This window comes from Apium graveolens, chromosome 5 (genome assembly GCF_009905375.1).
Source record: "Apium graveolens cultivar Ventura chromosome 5, ASM990537v1, whole genome shotgun sequence".
Lineage (NCBI taxonomy): Eukaryota > Viridiplantae > Streptophyta > Magnoliopsida > Apiales > Apiaceae > Apium > Apium graveolens.
In genome coordinates this window covers 245,685,850-245,702,279 of record NC_133651.1, presented here as the reverse complement: position 1 = coordinate 245,702,279, position 16,430 = coordinate 245,685,850, and the positions used below count along the sequence as shown (strand labels likewise).

At 39.1% G+C, this 16,430-nt stretch overlaps 1 non-coding gene across 1 annotated transcript; it reads right to left on the bottom strand.

The window, feature by feature from the left end:
* Positions 1–1,962: 1,962 nt before the first annotated feature.
* LOC141662419 (small nucleolar RNA R71) lies at positions 1,963–2,069 on the bottom strand. Its single transcript, XR_012550537.1, has one exon. It is a non-coding gene; the product is annotated as a small nucleolar RNA R71 (small nucleolar RNA).
* Positions 2,070–16,430: the final 14,361 nt, after the last annotated feature.

Sequence of the window (16,430 nt, the reverse complement as noted above, 5' to 3'; positions counted from 1 at the left end):
GGATTTTATATCTACTTGTAACGCTTCATTACAGGCTTAAGTTGGTGTTTTGGACTCAAGTTGTTGGTATTTTTGATATATTTTTGTGTTATTATATTTCAGGCATCAATTAAATGAAGAAAGGAGCTTTTCAAGTAAATATGTTGGAAGGAGGTCAGAATATGAAGCCAAGACCATTCTCATGTTAAAGAGCATCTCAATAGCTTCGCATGGACTATTGGATCGCCAAATTCTGACAGACGGAACTCAAGATACAGAAGAAACAAGAATAATCAGTTTTTTTCCAGAAGCTCGGGGCGGCCGCGCTGGTCTTGGGAGCGGCCGCGCCCATTTGACAAAAAGCAGGGCGACCGCGATGGTTTATGGGGCGGCCGTGCTGGTATGCGGGGCGGCTACGCCAGGTCATTTTTGCAGAATCCTGATTCTATTCTAATTCGAAGAGTTGAAATGTTCAAATCATCCAGGAGTATATATATAAAGATAAAAAGACATTTTTAAGAACAAGGAGACCAGGGAGAGAAATACGAAGACCTAGAGAGTAGGAGACGGCTACGGAGAAGAATTCTTTTATTTTCTTTAGAATAGTTGATACTTGGATGCTTGTTTTCAGTTTGTCTTTGAACCTAAGTACTCTTATATGGTTTATTATCATGCTTTTATTGGAACCCATGATGATGATGAGTTTGATTATGAACTAGTCGTTATCGTGGGGTTCTAACGGATTTACTTATGGATTTTTATAGTTAATTTGTTCCAATATCTTGGTGTATAGTGATTAATTGCTATCCTAGTATTGGTTGTGCTTATTCGTCTTATGTGCATAGCTAACATATAAGATATCATGTTAATCTCTATTGAAATGACAGTGAATATAGAGATTTAGAACTTGCCATGCTCGCATAAGGTTCATGTATAATTGTATGCATGATTCGTACGTAATTTTAACCATCTTACTTGCCCTATATAATCACGATAGATAACTTGCGCATTAAACCTTTATATTGTCAAATTCTATAGACATATAGGGTCTCAACATAATTGGTGTCTATTCAACTTCCATCTCTTTTGTGGATGTCTGGTAGTAGGGTATTCGTACAACGAAAGTTGGTGTTTACTAGTTTCGTGTCATCTGATTAATTGTCATCACCATTGCATGAAGTATTTAATGAAGTTAGAATCCGTTATTTGTCTCATATAGTTAATTCAATCAATTTTATTCTTAGTTAATTGCATGTTAGTTTAATCTTAGTTATAAACATCTCAACTTGTTATTGTCTTAGCATTCAGCGATAGCCATACCATTGTTGCATAGGTGCGTAATCTTAAGTTGACTAAAAAGAGTCTTTGTGGGAACGAATATGATTTATATCTTATATTACTTGCGAACGCGTATACTTGCATGTAATTTGAGTGCGTGTTTTCACCCTAACAAGTTTTTGGCGCCGCTACCGGGGACTTGGTGTTAATTTTTAGTTTATGTGCTTGACATCAGTGGTCGTTAAAGTTCATTGACTCGGATTCTTTTACTTTCACGGTTTACTTGTGTATGTTTCAGGTACTCTAGTTTTTATTGCAATGGGAGAACCAGCAGCAACGAAAGTGTTGATGGATTATTCTCAACCAAAGATCAATGTTATTCAATCTAGCATTATCAGGCCAGCTATCGCAGCTAATACCTTTATGATCAAGCCTGACATAACTCAGATGGTACAAAATTCAGTCGAGTTTGGGGATGCTCCAACGGAAGATCCCAACATGCATATCAGAGATTTTATCGAGATCTGGGACACTTTCAAGTTCAACAATGTTTCTGAAGATGCTATAAAGCTAAGGCTTTTCCCATTATCTTTGTGGGATAAAGCTAAGAGCTGGTTACACTCTCTACCAGCTGGTTCTATCACTACTTAGGAGGATCTTGCTTAGAAGTTTCTTATTAAATTCTTCCCTATGGCGAAGATAACTGCACTCAGGAATGCTCTTACCCAAATTACACAGCAATCGGGAGAAACTCTGTGTGAAGCTTGGGAGCATTACAAGGAGATGCTTAGGAAGTGTCCTCATCATGGCATGCATGGTTGTATGATCATCAATTGTTTTTACAATGGTTTGGGAGCACAGTCTAGACTCATGCTTGACGTCGTATCAGGTGGAGCATTATGGGCAAAGAGCTATGAGGAAGCTTATGGTCTAATTGAACTGATGTCTGCTAATGAATATCAGTATCCAACCCAGAGATTTCCACATGGCAAGGTAGAAGGAGTTCTGGAAGTGGATATAGCTATGGCTATCACTGCTCAACTAAAGGCGTTTTCTATGAAGATCGATTCCCTGGCTAACTATGGTGTTAATCAGATAACCAATATTGGTGAGCTATGTGCAGGTTCGCATGTGACGGAGCAATGCACTATATCTAGTGAATTAATTCAGTTTGTGAGCAATTTTCTGAGATCACAGCAACCAGTTCCAGCCACTTATCATCTTGACAACTGGAATCATCCTAACTTCAGCTGGAGCAAAAATCATAGTGCGATGCAACAGTCTTATCAGCAATAGGCAGCAAAGCAATTCAACCCTTCTGGTTTTTAACAACCGCAATATGCACCAATATAACAAAATTAGGGAGGTTCAGGTCTAACTTCGAATGAAAAATCTGAATTAGAGGAGTTGCAGATTATGTGCAAAAACCAGGCTCTTATATGCCAAAGCTAGACTGTTTCTATCAAGACTCTAGAGAACCAGATAGGGCAAATTGCTAACGTCTTATTGAATCAACTACCAGGAACGCTTTCTAGTGATACAGAAGCCAATCTAGGCAAGAGGGAAGTTAACGAACATGTGAACGCCATCACCTTGAGATCTGGAAAGGTTACAATCCCCCAAAATTCTGCAAGACGAAGAGTATGAAAATTCTGTCCAGAATGCAGGTGCGTCTGCACCCTTGCCAATTCCATAAAATGAGATTGTAGCTGAAAAAGTGGTGTAGAAGGATGCCGAGGTGGAAACAAGGAAGAAAACTGTGGAACACACTCCTCCTGAGGGTAATACAGGGGAGAAACAGGTCTATCATCCACCTCCTTTTCCTAAGAGGTTGCAGAAGCATAAGTTTGATAAGCAATTTGCTATATTTCTGGAGGTGTTCAAGAAACTTTACATCAACATACCTTTCGCTGAAGCTTTTGAACAGATGCCTAGCTATGCGAAGTTTATGAAAGGTTATCTCTCTCGGAAAGTGAAGCTCGATGACTTAGAGACCGTTGCTCTTACGGAGGAATGCAGTGCAGTTCTGCAACAAAAATTGCCTCCGAAGCTTAAGGATCCTGGAAGCTTCACTATTCCTTGCACCATCAGAAACTTGTCGTTTGACAAGTGTTTATGTGATTTGGGAGCTAGCATCAATCTGATGCCTTTGTCTATTTTCAAGAAACTTGGACTACCTGGATCCAAAACCTGTGAACATGTCTTGGCAGTTGGCTGATCGTTCCAACATTATCCGCGAGGTAAAGTGGAGGATGTCTTGGTCAAGGTGGACAAACTCATCTTCCCTGCTGATTTTGTCATTCTAGACTTTGAGGAGGATAAGAAGATTCCCATAACCTTGGGAAGACCATTCTTGGCTACAAGCCGAATTGTGATCGATGTGCAAAAAGGAGAGCTTATGATGAAGGTTCAAGATCAGAAGGTCACTTTTAGTGTGTTCAAGGAAATAAAGTTACCCACATATAAAGACCAGTGCTTTAAAGTAGAGTGGGTAGACTCTATCGTGAATTCAGAGCTTGAGCAATTTCCAAAGTCAGATACCTTAGAGAGAGCCTTAATAGGGGAATCAGTTCTTGAAGATTAAGAAAGAGCAGATCAACTACAGGTTTTGAATGCACCTCCGTGGTAGAGAAAGTTGGATATGTCATTTGATTCTCTTGGATTAGCAGAGCTAAAAATTTCTTAGGAGTGTCTCGAGCCGTGTATTGAAAAAGCTCCCACACTTGGGCTCAACCCACTGCCAGATCACTTGAGTTATGCATTCTTAGGTGCACCTCCGGACAAGGGGTTGGAATATATCTATGATAATCTAAAGGGTGACCGGCCGGTTCCTCCCGTGCTTACAGATGGTCCCTCTCGTGCACCACAGACAGTTGATAGGTGTGATCTTGGTTATGCGCAGTATGGAAGGTTGATTTGGTATATTGAGGCCATGCATGACATCTACCAACGTTTTGATGAAGATTTGATACACGCTCTCAGTACTATTTTCCGAGACACTGGTTTCGAGATTGATTGACCACCTGATCCCCCACCCAAAGAGGGTGATCCTCCCGCTAACTAGGTATGCCTGAATTCCTTATTATTACCTTTAATGAGGACATTTAAAATTTTAAGTTTGGGGGTGATAATGTAAGAATTAGTTTGTGTGTGTTCATATAGATTCATATAGATCCATGTAGCATGTTTAGTGTATTTTATTCTCATTTTTGCATGATTGTTCATATAGGACATATTTATTTGTGATTTTATGTTAGTTCATATAGTTGTATGTGCCTGCATATAACATGACCCCTTAGGTTGAGCTATTTCTGATTGATTGGTTGATGTTGATTTGAGTGTGGTGATGACGAATAGAGGGTTTTTTTTAAGTCTTAATGAATTGATTTGCATGCAAGAAAAAAATTCACAAGTCTTATAGGTTGCTTTTGATCTAGATCATGATCATACTTACTTATTTGTTGAAATTTAATCACTTGGTTATATTTAGAATTTTTGCTATTCTCGTAATGACGTAAGAACACTGAATTTTTAAACTAGAGAAAAACTTGGATTTCATTGCTAGTTCTTATAAGGCTAGGCGTCAAATGGCTAGTAGCCGACTCATATTTATATGAGTAGTCTAGGGTTGAATGAGATGGAGCGAAACACACTCATTCAGAAATTATTGGAAAGAAAAAAAGAAAAAAAAAGAAAAAAAAGAAAAAAAAAGAAAAAAAAGAAAAAAAGAAAAAAAAAATCGTTATGCATAATTGATCAAGAGTGAGTTCTTTAATACTCGAGTTATTAAGTTCTAGGGGACTTTGTGCCTAGTGACCTAAGGCTTTTATAGTCTGGGGTCCGCTAACCTAACGCTCGCTACATGGGTATTATTGCATAAGTATTTTGGGACCTCATTCATTGCACGGTCAAATAAGCATCTTTGTTATGTGTTCAATAATAGCATGAATCCTTGTATAACTCTAGTAGAATGGAGGTTTTGTGAGTCATTATGCGTTTAACGTCTATTCTGTTTATAAGCTTGTGATTGTTTTGATGATAGATAAGTTATGGTTATTGATCTAGTATCGAGAGTATTTCTGTTAAGTGTTCTACACACGCACGTTCTGGTTTGTGAGTTAATTTGTGAGATTTATTCGAACTCTGCTTTGAGTTATTGCATTCTTAGAGGCGTTGGCTTATTCATTTGATTATGGTATTTTGAGGGGATCGATTGCATTATCATTTTAGCTGCATTCACATAGTTGCATTCATGTATTAGTTTGTTTTATAGTTTTTGAGTCTGTTTATGCTTGAGGACAAGCATCGATTCAAGTTTGGGGGTATGATAAGTGGATTTTATATCTATTATCACTAAATTATACTCTCTTCATCTCATATTATGTGTTCTGTTTTGATTAGTGTATAGTCAATTTTATTATATTTTGATCGTAAATTACACTTAATTTATTATTAAATAAATTTTTAAAAACTTACATCATTAGAAAATATATTCAATTTCCTTTAAACTGTATTTTCCAATTTTTTATAATGATACGTAATTTTTTCTTAATTATCAGTCAAAAACTAGTCAAATTGACAACATAAAAGTTAAAACAAGACATGTACTATGAGATGGAGGGAATAATGTAACTTTGAATTCTCGAATGCAATTTATTTCAAACTGTTATGCAATTGTTGAGCAACCTCATTTACAAATTTGTCCTTATATTTACAACAAATTAAATTAAAATTTTTAGTATTTTGATAAATTTTCTAATTATTATTTTAATATTGATATGGATCGATAACTATATCGATAAAGTTTGAATCCCGATTTTTATAATAATTGTGCTTCTGTCAAATAACTAATTAACATTTAAATCTTTTTGCTAGATTTTATTAAGCTATTGTATCTTTATTACATATATTTGGTTTGCTTTATTTTATTATAGATTATTGGAAAAATGCAGTTCAAAATTAATAAAAGAAAATGAGAAAAATAGTAGCAGTATTTGGATTTCTAGTTGGTGCTTTGGACTCAAGTTGTTGATATTTTTGATATATTTTTGTGTTATTGTATTTCATGTATCAGTTAAATGAAGAAAGGAGCTTTTCAAAGAAATATACAGGAAGGAGGTCAGAATCTGATTCCAATATCATTCTCAAGTTAAAGAGCATCTCGATAGCTTCGCGTGGACTATTGGATCGCCAAATTCTGACAGACGGAACTCAAGATACAAAAGAAACAAGAAAAATCAGTTTTTTTCCAGAAGCTTAGGGCGACCGCGCTGGTCTTGGGAGTGGCCGCACCCATTTGACCGAAAGCAAGGACGGCCGCGCTGGTATACGGGGCAGCCGCGCCAGGTCATTTTTCCAGAATCTTGATTCTATTCTAATTCGAAGAGTTGAAGAGTCCAAATCATCCGAGAGTATATATATATATATATATATAAAATAAAATAAAAGACGTTTTAACAACGAGGAGACCAGGGAGAGCAATACGAAGACCTAGAGAGCATGAGACGGCTATAGAGAAGAAGACTTTTGTTTTCTTTAGTATAGTTGATACTTGGATGCTTTTTTTCGATTTGTCTTTGAACCTTAGTACTCTTATATTATTTTTTATCATGCTTTCATTGAAATCAATGGTGAGGATGAGTTTGATTATGAACTAATCGTTATCGTGGGATTCTAACGGATTTACTTATGGATTTCTATAGTTAATTTGTTCCAATATCTTGGTGTGTGGTGATTGATTGATATCCTAATATTGGTTGTGCTTATTCGTCTTATGTGCGTAGCTAACATATAAGATATTGTGTTAATCTCTATTGAAGCGACAATGAATATAGAGATTTAGAACTCGTCATGCTAGCATAGGTTCATGTATATTTGTATGCATGATTTGTAGGTAATTTAAACCATCTTACGTGCCCTATGTAATCACGATAGATAACTTGTGCATTAAACCTTTATGTTGTCAAATTCTATAGACATATAGGGTCTCAACGTAATTGGTGTCTATTTAGCTTCTATCTCTTTTGTGGATATCTGGTAGTAGGGTATTCGTACAATGAAAGTTGGCATTTACTAGTTTCGTGTTATCTGATGAGTTGTCATCACCATTGCATTCTAAGGTTAAAAACAATGGCTTTGAATGAAGTATTTAGTAGAGTTAGAATCCCATGTTTGTCTCATATAGTTAATTCAATCACTTTTAGTCTTAGTTAATTGCATGTTAGTTTAATCTTAGTTATAAACATCTCAGCTTGTTATTGTCTTAGCATTGAGCGATAGCCATACCATTGTTGCATAGATGCATAATCTTAAGTTAACTAAAAAGAGTCTCTGTGGGAAAGAATCTGATTTATATCTTATACTACTTGCGAACGTGTATACTTGCGTGTAATTTGAGCGCGTGTTTTCGCCCTAACAATGGCCTTCTTTTGGGTGCCCCTAGGCCTGTCCTCCTTCGTTCCATCGGTGAAAAATAGTACTTATGAAAATTTAAGCAATACTTTGCTTAGAAGTGAAATGGCTCGTTATCTTCCGGATCTCCCCTAGACGAGACCTTCTTCTCCCTCAAGGTTCATATGTAAGAATTTATGTAATATTTGAGTATAAAGGGCTTGTCTTCTTTGGGATCTCCCCTAGAAAAGGCTTTATTCGTTCATTCGGCAGTATCGCCCTTTTCAATTGTTCCCTTTGATGATAGTGAGAAATCACAAGGGAAGGACGAAGGGGAAAGTCTTGTTTTCCAGGATCGCCCTTAGATGTTCCTAATTTGTCCTCCCCGTGTACATCCATTTTATAATTAAATAGTAGTTATGGGATGAAGGATATTATTCTATTTAGGATCGTCCCTAGATAATATCCATTCGTCCTTTCATTAAATATGGCGGGCGAAGGGTGTATCTTATTCGGGATCGCCCCTAGATAATACTCATTCTCCCACTCAGTTTATCATAATTTCAGGTAATAAATTTGCGAGGAAGAAGAACATTTTTATTAATTATTAAGTCATTACACTTTTCACATAGAATTCAGAATGAAGTACAAATGAGAAATAAAAGAAATTTTTTTTATGGATAATATTTTCGGAGGCGACTAGCATGCCAAGTATTTTTGATTGCTTCCCTAGCTAGTGTTTCCAGCTTGTAAGTTCTAGGATGAACGATCTCAGTTACTTTGTAAGGCCCTTTCCAGTTTTGATGAAGTTTCCCTTATCTTATCGACAGGGATGCGGCTAGTTCTCGTAGGACGGAGTCTCCAATGCCAAATGATCTCTTTTTTATTCCCGAATCATAGTGTCGGGCTGCCTGCAGTAGGTATTTTATGTTTCTTTGGTGGGCAACCTTTCTTTATTCTTCTAATAAATCCACATTTGCCCTTAATCTGAAGTTGTTGATTTTCACATTATAGACTTCGAATCTATAAGACTCTAGGCCCACTTCGACCGGAATCAGGGCATCCGTTCCATACGCCAGCCTGAAAGGAGACTCCCAGGTGGAAGACCGAGGCGTTGTTCGGTAAGCCCATAAGACCCATGACAACTCTTTGACCTATCTTCCCTTGGCATCTCCTAGCCTTTCTTGATCCCTTGAAATATTATTTTGTTAGCAGTTTTGATCGCCCCGTTGCCTTGCGGGTGCGCAACGGAGCTGAACTTCTGTTGAACCCCGAAGTGATGCAGCAATCTTCGGAACTTGTTTCCAACGAACTACATCCAATTGTACGATACACAAACTTTCAGAATACCGAACCTGAGAATAATATGCTTAAAAAAAAAATTCTTGGTCCCTTCTTCAGTTATGGAGGATAATGGCCTTGCTTCGACCCACTTGGTCATGAGGTCGATGGCGATTATGCAGTATTTTATCTGTCGGGTGCTGGTAGGGAGAATTCCGACTATATCTATGGCCCGCATTGTGAACAAAATGGGGCTAAGGAAAGAGGTCATTTCTTTGGGAGGTAGCTTTGGAACGGTGGCGAACATGTGACATTGCTTGCACTTCTTTGCATATTCACTCGCATCGGCTCGCAAAATCGGCCAAAAGAATCCTTGCCGAAGGATCTTAAGGGCGAGGGACCGACCAGCCATATTTTCTCCACAAATCTCTTCGTGCACCATTTCTAAGGCCTGATATTGCTCTTCAGTATTTAAGCACCTTAAGAGGGGCTAACTGAATGACCGATGATCCATTCTTCTACTGACAATTGTGTAGTTTGATGCCATGTACTTTACTTTTAGGGCTTCCCTTCGGTCCAGCATGAGGATTTCTTTTTCCAGGAAATTCCGAATAGGGGTCATTCAGTCGGCGCCTTGGTGTATCTCAAGGAAATCTTTCTTTTTGATCGAAGGCGTCTTGGCTTGGGTGAGATAGATAGAACTGGTTAAGCTCTGTGTCTTAGCCAAAACTAGCCTGGATCGGGTGTCTGCCCGACTATTATCCTCCCTTCCTATCTGACTTAGTTCAAAAGTTTCAAATGATAAAGAAGAATCTTTTACCTTAGTGGCATAAGCTTTTGTCCGAGGATCCCTTTATTCATATTCACCTGAAAAGTGCTTGACTACCAACATGAAATTACTAAATGCCCTCAGGTGCCTCGCTTCGAGGCTTCGGTCTAACTCCATTCATACCATGAGGGCTTCATAATCTGCTTCATTATTGGTGAGGGGAAAGTCGAACCGTATGGCTTACAGATTTCAAACCAATCTGGGCTAGAAAGGATTAGTCCGGCTCCACACTTCTTTCCGACGACTGATCCGTCCACAAAAGGCTTCCATTTACCGGGGTCCGAATGAGTTGTTCCTCCGGTGTAAGGTCATTCGGCCCTGAAAAGGTACATTCGACCATGAAATCTGCTAAATCTTGGGCTTTGATCGCCGCTCGGGGAATGAATTCGAGGTCATACTCTCCCAACTCGATGGACCAAGCTACGACTCTACCCGAAGCCTTTGGCCTTGTCAAAATTTTCTTCAATGATTGGTCAGTGACAACTTGTATGGTTCGGCCTTTAAAATAATGTCTCAATTTTGGGAGGCCATGACCAACCCATATGAAAAATTTTCGGAATTGGGGTACCTTGTTTCCGCATCCTAAAGCACATAGGACATGTTGAAGACATGATGTTGATTTCGTTCATGATTTTTCATAAATACTGCACCAGGTGTTCGGTCAGACACAACCAAGTAGAGCTGAAGGGTTTCCTTCGGATCAGGCCTCATTAGGAGTGGTGCCTTAGTGAGATACTCCTTCACTTCTTCAAACGCCTTCTGAAATCTAGGCCCCCACACGAAATTCGTTGACCCTTTGAGCACGACAAAGAAAGGGAGTGCTTTCTCGGCTGATCTGGAGATGAATCGCCGAAGGGCTGCCAGCCGGCCGGTCAGCTTTTGGATATCCCTGATGCATTTGGGATCCTCCATGTTGATAATTGCTTCAATTTTTTCTGGGTTCGCCTCTATCCCTCGGTCGCTGACCATGTAACCCAGGAATTTTCCACATGCAACTCCAAACATGCATTTTTTCGGATTTATCCTCATCTTATTCCTTCAGAGAGTCTCGAAGCACTCTCTCAGATCTTGAGCGTAATCTTGGAACAGAGATTTTACGATCATGTCATCCACATAAGCCTCCATATTTCGGCCAATATGCTTTTTGAACACTTTATTCACCATTCGCTGGAATGTGGCTCCAGCATTCTTAAGTCTGAAGAGCATTTGATATAAGCATAAGTTTTGTTCAATGTTATGAATGCTGTCTTGGGCACATCCTTGTCATTCATGGTAATTTGATGATATCCAGAAAAAAGCATCAAAAAAACTAAGTACCCGGTATCCGGACGTGGCGTCTATCAGTTGGTCTATGCTGGGTAGGGGTAATGGTCCTTCGGACAAGCCTTGTTGAGATCTGTGTAGTCCACACACATCCTCCCCTTTCCATTGGATTTTTTAACGACCACCACGTTATCCAACCAGTCAGGATACTCAATTTTTTCTATAAATTTAGCCTCCAACATCTTCTCTACTTCAGCTTCATTTACTTTTTGTTGTTCGTCTGCAAAAGTCCTTTTCTTCAATTTCACCGGTTTGGTCTCGGGCTGCACATTAAGGCAATGCTTAGCCATCTTGGGATCTAAAATGGGCATGTCTTATGGCCCCCAGGCGAACATATCATGGTATTGCTGAATCACCGCAATAACATTTTCCTTCATATCTTTCTTCATATTTCTCCCAATTTGGACCATTTTGCCCAAATGTCCCGCATTTTATTCAACTTCTTCGACTTCGGCGACTGGTTCGGCGATCGGACTTGAAATATCCGCCCCGAATTTCTCAAATTCAATATATAGGGTCTCTCTGCTTCCTCTAGGTTCAGCCTCGGCTCTTTTTCTTTGTCCACTTTCATCTGACTTTTCATAGGCCTGATCTTTCTCTAAGTCTTCCAGCATTATTATTCGGGCGATATTTTGTTCGCCCATCATCTCTCCTACCCCTTTCTCAGTTGGGAACTTGAGCTTAAAATGGGGTATAGAGTCTACTGCCTCGAAGGTTGACAAGAACGGCCTTCCCAGAATGGCATTTTACGGACTCTCAATCCGAACCACGTAGAACATCACCGACTTTTCAACAGTGTATGGCAATTTACCCAAAAGAACAGGAAGGGTAATCGTACCTTCAAATTGTATCGGGTGCCCTCCGAAGGTGTATAGAGTCGCTTCGTTGCAAGGCTCTAGTTGTTAGCCTGCCAGGTTCATCTTACAATAGGTCTTGTGGAACAGGATGTTGGCCGAACTGCCGGTATCCATGAGCACCTTCCAGATTTTGTTTTGCCCAATGAGAGGGTTGATGATAAGGGGGTCTTCATGTGGGCGAATGACATCCTCTATTCTTCTGTATTGAAAGTCATGTGCATGTGTGGCTTTGCCCGGCCGAACTGATAGAGGTTGTACACTTGTCGGGCATATTTTTTCTTCGCCAACTTACTATCTATGTCCAACACACTGCCCCCAGATATTGTCTTCACCTCGCCCCTTATCCTGTCTTTTCGTTCGGGCTCCTCGACTTCCGGTTCTTCCTGATTATCTTTCGGCCCCAGTCTGTCCCTCAGATCTCGGACGAACTTATTAAGTTCGCCTTCTTTGATCATCCGTTCGATAAGCTTCTTAGGATGGTAGCATTCATCAGTATTATGCCCCTTATCTCTGTGATAATCACAGTACTTTTCGGGGTTCTTCTTATGGTTTGGGACTTTCATCTTGGCTGACCGAACGAACCCAGGCTTTCCCTTGATCTCATGAAGAATCTTGGAGATTGGTGCATTCAGAGGGGTAAATATAGCCGAATCTCTATCTCGGCGCCATTCGGTCCCAAGGTCAGTTTCTTTTCATCCTTTTTTTCTACTATCCCTTTGGTCATTCCTAGATCTTGAGCTTTCGTATTTTTCGGCTCGCTTCAATCGGTCATCCCTTCGGGAATCTTTGTAACCCCCAACACTTTCCATCTTCCGCCGAATGTTCCCACCCCTCACATATATATCATTTAGGTATTTAGGGGGGAAATCGTAAAGAGAGGAGCGAAGTTTTTTTACCTTTATAGGGGTCTATCCCCGCCGTAAGGAAGCCCATTGCCTTGACATTATCCAGATTTGTGACCATTCCAGCTTCCTCCTTGAACCAAGCCAAGTAATCCCCCAGTTCCTCATTCGCCCTCTGTTTACAGTGGACCAGGTCCTTTCAAGAACTTTCTCTTCAGCTGCTCGTATGACCCAATGGACCTAGGTTTGAGGGACTTGTACCACATCGAGGTTGATCCCGTCAGGTAGGTCTTGAATATTTTGGAGAGCATGATGTCATTATGCCCCATCCCAATCATCAGCAATTCATAATTTTCACAGTGGTCCTCTGGATCTCCCTTTTCATTAAACTCACTCATCTTTGGGAATTGCCTTTCCTCGCCCAGGGGAGGTCGGTACCGCTCAATTTCTTCAATCACAATCGGCTCTCAATCGACCCTTCTGTCGCCGAACATTGCCTTTTCCAAGCGAGTGAGTCTGATTTGGGACCCATCAAGTTCTTCGTCTGAATCAGATGAAAAGTGTTGATTCGTTTGCTTCCTTCTGGGGTGCGAATCAGAGTCAGACTCGTCTTCTTCGTCATACCCCCTTCGCTTCTTCCCGGATTTGGTGGCTCTCTGGCTCATCAGCTTGCAATGCTTCACGCAGTATTTTCTCCTGTAGCTCAATTTCTTCTCTCTGGAGCTGAAGGGCCTTTAATCGTAACGCATCAGCCTATCTCTGTTTGCTCGGGCCTCTGCTTACTTTTCAGCTTGGTCATCTTTTGCTTTTCCCTTCTCCGCGGCTAACATTTCTGCGCGGATCTTGAGGAGCAAAGCCTCCTCTTCGGGAGTTAGCTTGATGACTCCTTCGGCATCCACCAAGGAGGACGTCTTTCCCCGTCGTGAGGAGTAAAACCAGGTGGTGGTGACTGTTCATGAATTGTGTTTGTCATTATATATCTCGTTATCTCGTTTGTGATTCTTGTAGTTCCCACAGTCGGCGCCAAATGTTACGCCCAGATCTTCTTCGGACTGCAAGAACAGCTTTCGGCCTCCCAGGAACTGCATTCGGCTTCTACCTGAAATGGAAGAGAATGCGAAGGATTGTCCCCCAGATTTACCTCTGGTGTGAGAATAAGAATTTGGATGCAAAGTGGGTTTTAGGGAATACAAGAAAGTAGAGAGTGTGAGAGAATGAGCGTATAATTGTGTATTTCTTACTTTCCTGGGGTTTTTATACCCGATCCTGCCATGAATGCTCATCCGTTATACCTTATTAATGGAGAGGAGGAGAAAGAGGGCGTTAAGATTGCACAATCACAACGGTTGGAGGAAAGATGGGCCTCGGCCTGTGGTGCTCTGTGTGCTTCGGTCCGTGGTCCCGTTGGGCCTTCGGCCCGGTAACATGGTTGTTTATTGGACATTCGTTCGCGAGACCTTATTGGGCCCATAACTAACATCCACCCCAACGTATGTCTATCTGTTTAACGTCAGCCAGCTCCGCGCGGAAAAAAATACATGTATGCATTTTATAATTTCAGAATTGTTTACGACTTTAAATATTTATTCTAAATATTACTACCTCTGTTCCGTTCGATTCTATACGTTTACTATTTGCACGTATTTCGAGGCTTCTCTAAAATATAGTTTGATAATGTTTTTTTCAATTTTTTTTTGAATAAAAGTTTAAACATAAAACTTTTATTCAGAAAAATTTTTTTAAAAAATTTTGTGAAGTTATATTTTAAATGAGTATTGAAAAGCGTGTCAAAAGTAATGTATAAAATTTAATGGGACAGAGGAAGTATCATTTGCCAACGGAATGTTGGTGCACACTTTTTCCTCGTCTATATACATTTTTATTTATAGTCCAAGCTGACTAAGACTTGGCCAAAGCCAAACATGTAGAATCTGGCACTACCATCTCATTTGGCTTCTGGTTTCTACGCGTCTCATTGAAATATTTAGTATATTTCAAATAATAATTAAGTCAACGAAGGGATGCCCATCACTCCTACTCTTTATTAAATTGTCACAATTTATTTTAAATATTACTACCTCCGTCCCCCTCATTTATTTACAGTTTTTTTCACATTCTTTACACGTATTTTAAGGTAATTATAAAATATACTTCTGTAATTTTTTTTTAAAATTTTCTTTTTTTATATAAAACTTTGAACATTATAATTTTATTTATAAGAAAAAAATATTAAAAAAAATTATATAACTATATTTAATAAGAATATTAAAGTGCGTGCCGAGGCCCGATCCCAATGTAAAGAATTGAGGGGGACGGAGGAGTAATCGTGTTACTTGATTAATCTGTTTTGTAGCCCACAAATCACAATCTAACAGTACAGGGATAATTGTAATTGCACTGTTAAACTAGACGTACAAGCAAATACATTTTACAAAAGATGGAATGGAATATTTGGCAGTTTGTAGCTGGCGGCAAGTTATAGTTGACAAATTCTTTAAAATTTGTTTATGAATAGATAAAATTAAAAAAGAATAAATTTTAAGCGAATAAGATAATGAAATCTCTACAATCTTTCACCATAAATAATTGTATCAGTAGCATATTAGGAATTAAGTGGTGTATTAAATTTGACCTAACCTTCTATTAATATAGTAGTACTAGTACTAGATTGCCGCCACAGAAGTTACAGTTTACTCATATTTTAATCATTTTCTAATCCTCTGTTTGACAATTTGAGAATCATGATTTGCGTGAGGATCACTTGTTCTGCCTTTCCTATACTTTTACTTGCCGCATGTACTTTCCTCATCTTTTCTGCTTCTTCATGCACAGACACTACTAGACTATTGCTATTGCATCTATAAATATCAACTCATTTCCTTAGTAACTATATACTCCAGTTTTATACAATATTCCTTCATTTCCATTAAATTAAATCCTAGCTAATGGCTTACTCAGTTTCTCCAAAACCTCAAAGCTCCTTTTCATGCCTACTCTTAAGTGTTCTTCTCTTTTTTGTTCTCTTAACGAGTCCTTGTGCGGCAACTAGACCGGGAAGAGTGATGATGATGAAGGAAGTTTTGCCGGAGATGATACCGGAGAACATGAAGCATTATCAGCCAAAATATGAAGGATTGATTTCTAGCCAATTACCCAAACGAGATAACCATCCTCGTCCTGGTCCATCTAAACGCCACCACTGAAAAACTACTCGATTAGCATAAATCAAAATACACGAGATTGCCGAGTAGTGTTTATACGATTTTTGTAATTTATTTTTTACTTTTGTCAAACAGGTTTACTGGGTAGTAGTCTGATCATGCTTCATGGTTTGCAGGCTGGTTTGTAGGGATATTACGAGCTCATTTTAATTAAGCTTAAGCTTGATTTAAATGGATGAGTTCTATTTTTGTTGGTATACTCTATAGAAAGATTATTTTGTTTGTTCATTTTTTACCAAACGTTCTTCAGGATAATGAGACGATCAGGCAAACCAGATTTATGATTTTTTTTTTTTGGTTAGCTTTTTGAAGCAGAATTTCTTTGAAAATAAAGGACAACAAGAAGAAAATAAGAAATTGACGTATCCTGGAAAACACTTGCTACCCAGACTACTCAAATCAGCTCCTAACTAATCTCTGTCTAAGAAAT